General features: G+C 42.9%; 1 protein-coding gene across 6 annotated transcripts in view; it reads right to left on the bottom strand.

Annotated features, from left to right (window-relative positions):
- The window catches only part of naaladl2 (N-acetylated alpha-linked acidic dipeptidase like 2), a 955971-nt gene that overhangs the window by 860234 nt on the left and 82552 nt on the right, over positions 1-13185 (bottom strand). The window contains exon 1 of one of the 6 annotated variants that reach the window (XM_078563830.1): positions 6979-7083. The exons of 3 other annotated variants lie outside the window; for them this stretch is intronic. The gene's annotated coding sequence lies outside the window, so the exon portion shown is untranslated. 2 more of the 6 variants (XM_078563832.1, XM_078563829.1) reach the window with 2 other exon arrangements.

Below are 13185 nucleotides of genomic sequence, written 5' to 3'. Positions count from 1 at the left end.
CCCTCATGTTTCAATCAAGTTGCCTCTTACTCTTCTAAACTCTAATGGATACAAGCCTAGTCTGTCCAACCTTTCCTCATAAGCCAACCCCCCCATTCCAGATATTAGTCTGGTAAACCTTCTCTGAACTGCTTCCAATGTACTTACATCCTTCCTTAAATAACGTGACCAATGCTGTTCATGGTACTCCAAATGCGGTCTCACTAGTGCCCTGTACAACTGAAGCATAACCTCCCTACTTTTGTATTCAATTCCGCTCACAGTAAATGAGAACTTTCTATTAGCTTTCCTAATTACTTGCTGTACTTGCATTCTAGCCTTTAGTCATGGCATCATCATCACAAAGTGCATCACATGGGCCTTGTATCCAGGTAGGAATGTTAATCAGCTATTCTTTAGACTAAACTCTATTCTAATATGAATTAAATGGGCAGTTGACAGCACAACTGTTTACAATTCAACATTCTCAACACTTTTATTGGGCTTTGGAGACACATGGTCTATCCACTGTTAGCACACAAGCTGCTGCCATTGTTACCCAGTGCAAACACATTGCCCCTTCTTCCCAATAAAACAACCTAGGCTCCCTTTAAATTTTAACAATGAAGCTTCCAGACCTGCTGTCAGGCAGGCTTCAGAACAGGTCACATGACCCCCTTCAATTTTACCTTAAGTTAAAGACACAGTACCAGAATATAATCTTATAAACCTTAAAACTGTGACAGATACTTGAAGAAAATATTCAAGACCTTTCATGAACATACCACAAAATAATCTGTTTTTGATGGACTTGGTTGTAAAGAGAATGTTGCACAGAATACTTGGGAAAACCTTAGCTTTTTGAATAGTAGCATGAATCTTATTTTTACCTGATTAGACAGACAAGGCCTCACTTTTACATCTTATCTGAAATCTGTCACTACCAACACCATACTTCCCCAGTACTGCATTTGGCTAGATTTTGCGCTACATGAGGTACTAATGATCGAAACCACAATATTCTGATTCAGAACTGAAAGTGCTAATACCAAAACAAAACTCTCAGAGGGGGAGGTGATGGCAGAGTCCAATGTACAAACTCAAGTCAGCACCAAATGTCACTCACTCCCACAGCGGTGCACTGGCACAATAGCCTCCTTCTATGATGATGTTTTTATGATTTATAATATCTTATTGGAGGCCAGGTGAGATAATATTCAAATATGCAAGATCCTGAAGCAAATATACAAATTGAACAGGAATAATGGGCAGTATTTTCCGGTCCTGCCAGCAGCAGGTTTCATGCCAGGCAGGAGCAGAAAATTCAGAGAGACGCCAAAAATCTATTTCCGCCTGCAAGAAATCAGTTCGGAATTTTCCTCTCGCCACTTTCATGGTGGGCTGATGGCGGGTTGGGTTTTCCACTGATCCATGTCAGGAACGCCATGTTGCATTACCCCGTCATGAATGCACATTCAAAATGCTACTTACCAGAACCACGCTTCCCCTCCCAAACTTATGCAACCCCAGCGGGAAATTAGACAGGTCTAAATCATGACTGGATACAAGTGGCGTGCAGCTGTCCGCCCTCACTTCAAGTTGAGTGCTACATTCAAAGCCTACTAGCAGAAGCGCTGCTTTGGTTTCTCAGCAATGGCAATATAACGCCACACTGGTGTTGGTGTAGGGTTGGTCTGCTCCTGGTGGGTGCCTCTGTAATCCAGGAGGGCAACACTCAGTGTGTGCAGCGGCCCTCAGGCAGTGCTGCACTCTGAAACAAAGACCAGCATTGAGTCCGGTGTGGGGGGGTGTAGGGGAAGGATGAAAGAGACGTGAGGCTCAACAGGGTATGGTGGGTTTGGAAGGGGGAGAAGGATGACGGAGACATGGGAGTCAATGAGGCATGGTAGGCTTTGAAGGGGGGTGGATGGATGACAGAGACATGGGGGACAATGGGGTATGGTGGGGTTGGGAGGGCGGAGGGCGATGGCAGGCAGAGTGGAGACCAAGGGTGGGATGCTGGAGCCCGACACGGAAGACTAGAATGCAGACATAGGTTGTGGTGGATGGGCATAGAACTGTATGAATAGGAAGAGATGCACGCAGCCTCTGGAATAGGAGGGGTGGGGTGGTGGGGGGGATTTGTGTTAGTGTGGCACAAGACGAATGGGTTGCACAGAGACTCATGGGTGGGTGGGAGGGAGACTGTGTTGTGATCAGTCATGATGGAACAGGAGAGTTCATTGACAGCCATTGCCTCTGGTCTGGGGTCAAGAGGTCAGAATGAGGGATTATAGGCAGTCCTGGGCTTTGTGGACTTCACAGTCAAGGTGAGAGATTAAAGGCTGTCCTGGGGCTTTGTGGGCCATTTTTGTCACACATGTCATTGTCCTGGTCCAGGAAGGGACAAGGCCTGTATGCTCAATTGGGATAAGACACAGCTTGGTGTGCAGGGCATGGTCACAGTCTTACAGTCGGTGGCAATGGGGTTGCCTGGCTTGTACTGGGCAACAGGTCATGGTTAGGGGAGGCATCTGCAGCCTGTAAATGGGGAAAACATTATAAGGGGGGGTATTTGAAGATCTCCTGGGGGTTTCTCCTCTGTATGTCACCGTGCACCAGCCTCGAAATGGGGAACGGTGAGGTCCACATGGGGCATAGGGTCATCAACAGTGATGGGTTCAGGGGCGAGGGCAGGAATGTCCACCACAATTACAATGGGATACTGGGTCACTGAGAAAGGCTAGAAAATAACCTGCACATCATGAGGTTTCAGGATAATTGGAGGGACCCAGACACTGACAGGGGGAAGGTCGAAGCTGATCTCAAAATAAAAAGGCAGCCCACCTTCCTGAAAACCCGAAGTTGTTGTGCAGTTTGAAATCGAAACTGGAAAAGAATCTGCACAGGAGGGGTCTGAGACAGTGTGGGAGGAGCCCGCAGCTGGGCTAAGGGGCCCTTTCAGGCGGCACCCTCTAACTGCTTAGAGTCACAACATTGAAATAGAGTCAGAACCGAGAGAAAAGAGGAAGACTTCCTCGAGAAGTTGTAATTGGAGCCATTGCCTTTTGGTGCACATTAACAAGAGATTGCAGGAGTCATTGGCTTCACAATACAGTTGCTCCATTTGAGCTTTAACAGCGGCGTATGTGGGAATGAAAATGCAGGCAACTATTAAGGAGGCACAGTTGTTGCATATCTGCCAGATCATCAGTGAAATCCTCTAATGTGCTTTCTCAAATTGGCATGCAGAACAGGCCAAAGGGCATCCAGTCATTGCTGAAGTGCAAGACGAGTTTGATCAGCGTACCAGATCAGAGATTGCACTGACGGGGGAAGATCGAAGTTGGTCTCAAAATAAAAAAGGCAGGATGAGGGGCACATTTCATGAATGTATCCAAACCTCTTCCAACCTCTGTGGGATTGAGAAGTACCAGGGTTGGCATCTTGGTCACCTAGATTTGTGAGTTTGTTCCTCAGCTGCAAAGCTGTATCGGTGAAAAGCTAGTAGCACAGACGCAGCTCTTGGGCATGACATTGGCTTTCTGTTTGCGAGTGGGAGATCTATGATATAAGGTCAGCGTTCATTAATGTGGTGCATCTGCCAGTCCACAGGGAGGAGGAGGATTGAATAATGGAGCCTGCACTCAATGCTGCCTTCTTGATGGCAGTGATCCGATTGAGAAGGCAGAGAAGGGGCCCGGTCCACTTGGTGGAGCTTTGAGAGGAGGCCCGACCTGAGGTCCAGGGGAACCCCAGCAACACTCAGAGGATCAGGAGGTTAGACCCATTCCACACAGGCAATTTTCCTATCTGGGGATGAGTGAAAGACAACTCTGCACACATCTGCACTTGTCAAGAGATGTGGTAGATCATATTTGCCACATTCTGCAAATATAACGCCACACTCAACTGTTTTGCTTGCGGATCGTTCCAGGAATTCACAGGGGACCTACGCAGCATCTCACAGCCCTCAGCACATATATGTATCAAGGTGACAGATGCCCTCTACAGTAAGGCTCATCATTATGTGAAGTTAACCCTCGATAAAGCTAGCCAGGCTGCTAGATTTCTGGGCTTTGCAGCTATCTCAGACTTCCCTAGAGTACAGGGTTCATTCATGTGGCTTTGAGAGCTCCATGACAGCAGCCCCTGATGTTCATTAACAGGAAAGGGTTCCACTTACTGAACATTTGACTGGTATGCGCTCATCAGAAGCACATCAAGACAACTATTTTACACAAAGGGTGATGCGGACATGGCATAGACTGCCCAGGATGGCGTTGGACTCAGTTAGTCTAGAAACGTTTGAGAGTGAATTGGATTGAGCATTGAGGGTATGGGCACTTGAGAAGAATTCACTTTTGTGATCAGTTAGTCAGACTTGGCTCTTTGTCAGTCCTGCATTTTTCCAAGTCCTTATAAATCATGGTTGAGAGACTTGGTCAGCAACATTCAATTGAAACATAAAATTACAAATTAAATTCACTTGACAGTTTAGCTTTTAACTTCACAAGAACTATCCACCTCCTCTTGACCACTGCACTAAATAGACTCACCATGTCACAGAATGACTAGGTTCTAAGGCTACAAATCTTCTAACCTCAGTGCTGGAACCAAAAAGAACTTGTTCTTCCATCAGTTCTCACCAAAGCTAAACTATCAAACGTATTTTTGTCACAATGTATTTTTCCTTTTTATGGCAGCACTCTACTTACTGGAGCTATGAAAAGTCAACAGCTACTCATAAGGAGTAATCAACAATTCTTTACTGTGACATTGAGGATGTTAATCCAACAGACCATTTAATTTTCTGCCTCCCTACTCCTTTCTTCATTCTCCATCTGGCCCATTCTTCAGGTATGCTGGTTGCCATGCACACCACATGATTAGAGCTTGGAAATTCTAGTTAGGCCCCTCAGGAGTGCAGCAGAACTTCAGCCAACCATGTCTGTTCCAGTGTCAATTCTATCTGAAATTTAGGGGATGGGTATATTTGCATAAAAGGGTCAAGCACCATGGCTGCTCACCCCAGCCAGAAACAGGTCTAGAATTTCAGAGTAGCATCTCAATCCTCTAGTGGAGGGGGGAGGAGCCCCTCCGCTAAAAAGAGAGACTAGGCCAAAGACAATGTTTTCAATCCTCAGCTGCTTCTTATTATTGTTATCGATTTTATAATGCAATCAATCTCAGACAAACAACATTGTGAGCCTTCACATACAGCAGCTCCATGGCAAGTACTCTTGCATCATGCAAGCATGCATACATTACATTGGCCACAAACTTGGTAGAACAGGCTTGTTTTCCAGCAAAGAATGGCATCCTGCCAGTCCCTGTTTTAATGCATGCCAACACAGAGGAAGGGCTGCACAGAAGAAGTGCTCCTCAAACCACTTAAACAGGTTTGGCTTCAATTTCTCCCAACCCCCACTCAGATTTTGTGATTTCCATGCCATGATTTCAGTGCTCAGAGCTCCTTTTCACATCACTCTGCATCTTTTGAGTGCTTTGTTGTAAAGTTCCTGTTTCTGAGACTCCCACCTCTCTCTTTTGCAAAGTACATACACCCTTGTCACTTGTATGATAGCAATTCACCACCAATTCCTATTGCAAAGTTTCAGACAGCTGTCAACATTTGAGGATCTCCTGTGTACTGAAATGTCCTGCAAGGCAAAACAAATTGCCTTTGTTACCTATTTCCTTAAGAATCTGGGCTTTTATTCTCCAAAATATAATAATTTTACATGATGATACATGCAATATTTCTTACAAATCTGATATTTTCATTGACTTGTAACTACAGAAATCAAAGTTTAGAAATTACATAATTAAGCAGCCTCCCTAATCTGAACGTTCAAAAAAAATAAAAATGATTCACGGGTTTAACAAGAAACACATGAGTCTGTATTTTAACATTCAACACATTCTTGCAAGCCAATAAATCATAATGGTCAGGTATTAACAAAACAAATCACAGCATCAGAATTTTATTTTTTTTATTCATCTTGGTTTTCTTTACTTCATTTGTGTATCTCTTAGAATTTCATTAATAATGTACATCGACATACTGGTGCAATGCTGTCAAGTTCAGTAATCCAGCACTATATTGATGCACCATAACAGAGTTGACGATGCAAACAGCATTCTTTATGGGTTGGATTTTACAGAGCGCTGTGGCTCCTGCCCCCCAGCTGAAAAGTCGGTAGAGCGCCTGCCCACGGGAAGACTGACTGTCCCACTGTAATTTAAAGGTCAACTGGTTGTTAATAGGTTGGAGGCGGGATTTCCTCCCCTCAGACACAGGAAGCCCGGCCTCAGAGAGCTGCCAACCAATCAGACAGCCAGCAACTCTGTAGTCCCCAGCAGCGCCAGGTGGGAACGGTAGCCACTGCTAGGACTACAGGCAGGCCCCAGTGGAGATTGTCACTGGAGACAGATACCAAGGTAAGAGGGGGGGCATTGGGGGGATTTTGCCAGGGTCAAGCTGGAAAGGCCCCTGCGAGAGGAGTGAGGGGGATGGGGCTCTGGAGGTTAGGGGGAAGCTAAAGGGGGATGTGTGATCTAGGAAGGTTGCCTTCGATGGGCACAAGGGACCCGCAAAAAGGAAGTCCTCCCACATCTTGTCTGACACCAACCTGCCCAGTAAAATCTGTCAGGCTACTTGTTTAGCATGGGACTCCCCTTGCCATTGGCAAAATGGCAGCTGGAGCAAGATGAAGCCCATAAGTTTTCATTAATTGGTCATGTAAGGGCCTCAAAGGTCCAAGGGAGGATGGGCTGTCAGCCACTCCTCCATCCCCCATAAAATTTCACATACTTGGGGCCTGGTGGCTAGGCAGTGGGAAGATCATGCCCTGGATTTTATAAGCCCCCACCTTCAAACCCGCTGTCGGAGGATCATAAAATTCAGCCCTATGCTGATCCCTAACCCCTTCTATTTTTCCTTTTCTATATGACCCCAAAGATAGTTTCTACTACAGTGGATTCAGCTGTACTCACCAATTATTGATAAAAGCAAAATATCACTTGAAGCTTTTGGTCTAGTCTTTAAAAGTGTAATACACTAAATTTCCATACCAACAGCAGGACAAATGTACAAACTTATGCTGATTTCAGAATTTATAGAGATTACTGCAGCAAAACGATGCAACATACTGGCCAAGATTTTCCCGTCGGCGATTTGGGGGCGGGCCCGCTCGCCGACAGGAAAATGACGCGGGATGATGTCGGGAGGAACGCCCGATGTCATCCCAGTCCCTTTAAATTTTCAGGAAGCTGGGCGGACAGCGAAATTGGCTGTCCGCCCGCCGACCTGTCAATGGCCAATTAAGGCCATTGACAGGCTAATTAAGATTGTTAAAGGCCCTGCCCATCCAAGTTTAAGGCTGGCGGGCAGGCCAGGAGCCCCAGCGGGCTCCTGATTATACATGAAACTTCATCCACTAGCGGGATGAGGTTTCATGTCAGTTTTTAACAAGTTTCATAAAGTTTATATGTTTCTTATTAACATGTCCCATCTCATGTGACATCGTCACATGAGGGAGACACGTTAATAATTTAAATATTTTTCTATTTTTGGAGTTTTTTTTTACCTGTCAGTAATCTCTCTGAGACAGCACTTGGTCTCAGGGAGCAGTGCGCTCTTTCGCGTGCATGTGCGAAAGAGCACACTTTAACAGATGGGGAATCCCTCCTCCCCCACACAGGAAGTGCATAGCGCTTCCTTTCGGGCAGCCCGCTGGGCAAGCCTTAATTGGCCCACCCACTCAAAATGGCTGTGGGCCCCGTTTCGGCGGCGGACCCGCCCACCAAGGGCAAAATTCTGCCCACTGTTTCTAGTAAATAACTTTGCAGAATTATGTTCATGGTTTGGAAAATACAAAATAAATTCAGCATTCAAACAATGCAAGAATTTTGGCAGATAGACTGATGTCATCACTTCAGATATACAGGAGATCAACTTATAGAAGCATTCTGTTCTTCAACTAACAGATGTCAAAAATCAATTTTGAATGTGGGTAAAACATGAGAAACCAAAGGCAGATTTGACACATCCCAACATATGTAAAGTGCTGTACCATCTAAATTACAAGTTTGCAACATATTCATCCCTAATTTATAAAGAAACACAACTTCTTCCCACAATGTTGTACATGGCTTCTGTAACAAGCAATTTAAATGCTGCAAAGTGTGTTTTTATCCGGATTATACTTATAAATTTAAATAGTACTTGGTCATCGTTTTTGAGTTTATAATAGCATATTAGACTACCTCGAAGAAAGATTCTATATTGGCAATTTAATAATCTGACTCTAGCCAGGAAGCTAACAGAGCAGATGTTCCTGTTCTTGCATCTAAGGCTGTTGGATCACCTGGGCACAGCCAACACAGAGATATCAGGTAAGGATTAACGAAAATAATAAATCCATTAGACCCACGGGGAAGGGGTAACAATTATAAAAAGAGACTTGAGAAGTTTAGGCTTTTTCTACTGCAGCTGAGATTAAGGGGTAGCCAAAGAGAAGTTTAACATGGATCCAAACTCATATGGCTAATGGCAGGTTAGTAAATGTGGTTAGGAGCAAAAAAGCACACATTCAGATAATCATGAAGAGTTTAACACAAGGTCAGAAAAATAACATTTTTACACAAGAGTGCTTGGAATAAGGAGCTGTCTGCCACAAAGCCCCTGATGAAACAGAGTCCACAAATTTATTTAAATTAGAAAGTTGATTAATAAAGATGAATATTGAAGAGTGTGGAGAGAGAGCAGCAGAGTGGAATTAGCCTTAGTGGTTAGAGGCAAACACCAGGGCAGTCTCAATGACCAATTGGCCACTTTCTGTACTGTAACATTCCATGATTCTATGAACTGCAATTAAGAAACAAACAGAAAATACACAAATCTACCTTCTGTACATCAGCACATGCTCGTTGCATGATTCAAATACCCTGCAACAAACATTTCAGGTCCTCGTCTGATGCATTCCATGTACCTTATACACAGAAAGCTCCTGTTAAATATGAAATTTATCTAATAAGATCTGACCAGGGCAATATGTTTCAAAACCTACTTGATCAGCATTTGAAGCAATAAATCCTAATATGTTTTGGTTTAGCATAGATAGGAAGAAAATAGATTATTATATTAAGTGAAACAATCTGATAGATTTATATATTTCTTGGTTAATGTTTACGCTCATCAACAGTAGAGAAGTTAGCATTGCGTTTGAAATAGTTCCACTTTGGGCATATAACAGAAGTAGTAAGTACTTCTAGGTCATGAAGTCCACTCTACTGCATCTAAGAATTGCCTTAACCCATCACTTCGTTAGCATGATTGTTTCTCAAATTAGCATACCATCTATCCTCATGATCTATCAATGTTGTTTGCCAATGCCCATTAGAATCCAGATTGGAACGACCAAAATTCAATTCAATTAGGGACATTAAAGCCATTAGACAAGGCTTTCAGTCTGACTGAATTCAAACACACTCATTCTTTTTGCTTTGGGTCTTTGGCATTTGTTTCATGAACTTGTTGGTCGAATGCTAGCTTAGCATAGATCGCCATATCACTTGTACCTGGAGCCCCTAGAAGGCAACTTCAAGAAGCAGACTAGAAAAGTAAGGGCAGAATAAAGCAGAACAGCAGGACTGAATGTCTCAGCACTGCAAATCATTAGATATGAGCTGAAAAGAGAAACATTGTTCTTCAGGCTTCATTGGGCTGAAAACTCAGCAATGTACAGCATGATTTCTTTTCCAATCACAGCATCATTTTACACAGCAATGTTTAAAGCAACAATTCAGTATGTCTAGCTAGAGTTGTGCAATGTACTAGGCAGCCAACATTGTGCCTGAGGAAGGCAACAGCAATTTAGGGGACATGTCTTCACTGGGTAAGGAGGCACTAAATGGAAGTTTTGTGCTTTGGTTGATTCGAGTTTTACTTCGCCATGAAATCTTTTCTAACAAGACAACTGTTCTAGAAATTCAAACAGTTATAAAATGTTCACTTACTGGAGAACATTTAATTTCATCATGTTGACTATAATTTACGTTTTTCATTTATTTGGCATCTTTAATCATAAATTAATTAAATTAGAAAAATGTTCCAAGGTGCTTGATCAAAGAGGTGGACATTAAGGTTGGATCTTCAATTGAGAAACAGGAAGTGGGGAGTGGAATGGTTTAGGAAGGCGATCCATGGCTTTAGGGCAGGGTAGCTGAAGGCAGAACCATCAATAGAGGGGCAAATAAAGGGAGGGTGCACAAGAGACTAGAGTCAGATGAATATCCATATAGTCATTAAAAAGCAGTTTATCTCATTTTAGTCTCAGGAGATATTAGGAAGGGTGAGCAGAAGATTGGTTAAAGAGCTGGGTTTAACCAAAAGCCTTAAAGGAGGATTGGAAGTGGAGAGGTAGAGAAGTTTAACAAGTGAATTCCAGGGTTGGGGGAACCTAGACACCTTAAGTCGCAGAAGGCCAGTATCAGGGAAAGAGAGATGTACCCAGCATCAGGGAAAGAGCTGGGATGGTTGGGTTGTAAAGGTTACAGACATAGCCAGGGGGGCGGTGGTGTGTGTGTGTGTGTGTGTGTGTGTGAGGGTTATGAAGGAATTCTTCATTCTTCCAACTGACAATTCTCAGGCACAAGCTTTTTTCCCCATTGAAAATGAGAATACATGTTATTGCACTAAACATATGACTGAATAAGTCCGAATCTTGAGAAATTCAAATCTAATTCCAATTTGTTGTATGAAACACTGCATAAGCAGTCTATAAGAGTAAATAACTAAGGGTTGCTGTTAAAATGCAGAAAATTTCTTCAAAAAGTACTTGCTCTTTAACCCATTGACCAAAAGTCCTGATAGGTCCTACTTGTTGGCACCCAATCCACCACCTTCAACATGCACTCTCTCCATCACCTGGCACACATTGCCAGCAGTGTGTACCATCTACAAGATGCACTATAACAATTTGCCAAGACTCCTTTAAAATCCACAAGCTCTGCTACCTGGAAGAACATGGAAACACCACCACCTGCAAGTTCCTTTCCAAGTCCCCCACCATCCTGACTTAGAATAATAGCACCTTCCTTCACTGAGGCTGAGAAAAATCCTGTAAATCCTTCCTGTAAGTTATAAACTGCCTGGGATACTGCTGCTACAGCATGTGTATAACAGAGAGAAGGAAATGGTTAATCATGTAGTAATGGGCTTTTATCTGCAGATTTTATATTTTATGTATTGGCAATTATATTTATAAGGCTGTTCATGCATGGGAACACTACCACCTGCAAGTTCCGCTCCAAGTCAATGACTTAGAATCGTATCACCTTCCTTCACTGTCGTTGGATGAAAATCCTGTATTACTTTCCCTAACTGCACTATGCATGCATCTACACCACACGGACTATGCGGTTCAAGAAGGCGGCTCACCATCACCTTCTCAAAGGCAATTAGGGAAGGGCAATAAATGTTGGCCTTGGCGGTGACTCTCAGATCCCAGGAACAAATAAAACTAATTCTATTGTACTTACATCACTCTTCACTGTTTACAGTCTATGTGGAAACACTCAGCTTGGAGACTGGAGATCAAAGTCCAGTCCTGCCTGATTTTCTTATTCAAGATTCTGTTTTACTTCATGAAGAGTACAGAATGTTATCTGTACCTCTCAAATTTGTTGTCAGATGTAACACAAACATACCTATCACTTATTTTCTTTTTGAGCATTAAAGCTAAAACAAATCATTTCTTTTTAAATCTGGTGACTGAAACCAGCTGTTTTGCAAGTTGACATAACAGGCACTTGCAGCAGTTACAAAAGGTCATGCATTAATGTTTTTTTAAAAATGGGTACAAAAGGAAGAAAACTCTCATTCACATTGCAGGCATGATTCATTTGCCTGCTCTCAGTTGACCAGTAAATGCAGCACTGTCTGGCAATATATTGCTCCATCTTAGCAGAAACAAAAGGTGCCGAAAGGCCAAGTACTGCTCCAAAGCTAACCATCAGGCAGCTTTTCTGGTATCCATGAAGCCAAGGACACGCCTGCCCTTTGTCAATTTCCAAGAGCTTTTCAATATCGGAGTGGATTGATCAGAAATCACTGGGGTAAAGTTCAACTTCAATAGGACGTTCAAAATGGGCCATAACAGATCAGTTGCCTGTTATAAATCCTGCCAGAGTTTCCTTCCCAGTGCAAATGAATTTCACACACATTAATGGCCTTAATGTAAAGGAGATATTTTAGAGAGTAATTAGGAGCAAAGCAGCTTGAATGCTGGCTGCAACTGTAATCTGCCATCGAGTTAAATTGAACTAAACCATGTTTCTAAGCCACAGCCAGTAAGTCCAATAATATGCATGGAAACAGATTTTGTAACAATCACTGAAGTATTTAAACGTCCAAATACATACCAACTTTAGACTGCAACATTACATTAGCTAGACAGACACACAAATATATTCCCACTTTCATTCTGTATTAAAAAATCATTGGTAACCTTTTACAGGCATTTGTGTTCAAATGCCACAACCAGATGCATGATACAAAGTGGAAATCAAGAAGTTGCTGTCAGGCATGTACTGCTCCAATGTTAGCTTTGTGTAAATGACACCTTACTGTCAGCTCCTTATTCAGGTATATTGAGAGGCATGAAATTCTTATATTTGCACAGTAGATATAATGCAAACTCACAACAGAGAGTTAAGTCAAGTCATTTCAGGCCTAAGGACTCTTTTAACAACATAAGATCATAAAAAACAGCAGCAGCAGAAGGCCATACAGTAAGATCGTGGCTGATCTGATTGTGGCCTTAATTCCACTTTCCTGCCTGTTCCCCCATAACCTTTGATTCCCTAGTCAATCAAAAATCTGTCTAACTCAGCCCTGAATATATTCAATGACCAAGCTCTCTGTGGAAGAGAATTACAAAGACTAAGAACCCTCCAAGAGAAGAAATTCCTCCCCATCTCTGTCTTAAATAGACCTCTTATTTTTAAGCTGTGCACCCCCCTCCCAGCTCTAGATTCTCCCACAAGAGGAAACATTCTCACAATATCTATCCTGTCAAGCCTCTCAGTATCTTACATGTTTTTATAAGATCACCTCTCATTCTTCTAAATTCCATGAGTATAGACTCAATCTGCTCAACCTTTCCTCATAAGGCAACCCCTCATTCCAGAAATCAGCCT

Source organism: Cetorhinus maximus, chromosome 19 (assembly GCF_964194155.1).
Source record: "Cetorhinus maximus chromosome 19, sCetMax3.hap1.1, whole genome shotgun sequence".
NCBI classification, from domain to species: domain Eukaryota; kingdom Metazoa; phylum Chordata; class Chondrichthyes; order Lamniformes; family Cetorhinidae; genus Cetorhinus; species Cetorhinus maximus.
The sequence above is the reverse complement of the archived record's forward strand: the minus strand, read 5'-3'. Positions and strand labels throughout refer to the sequence as shown.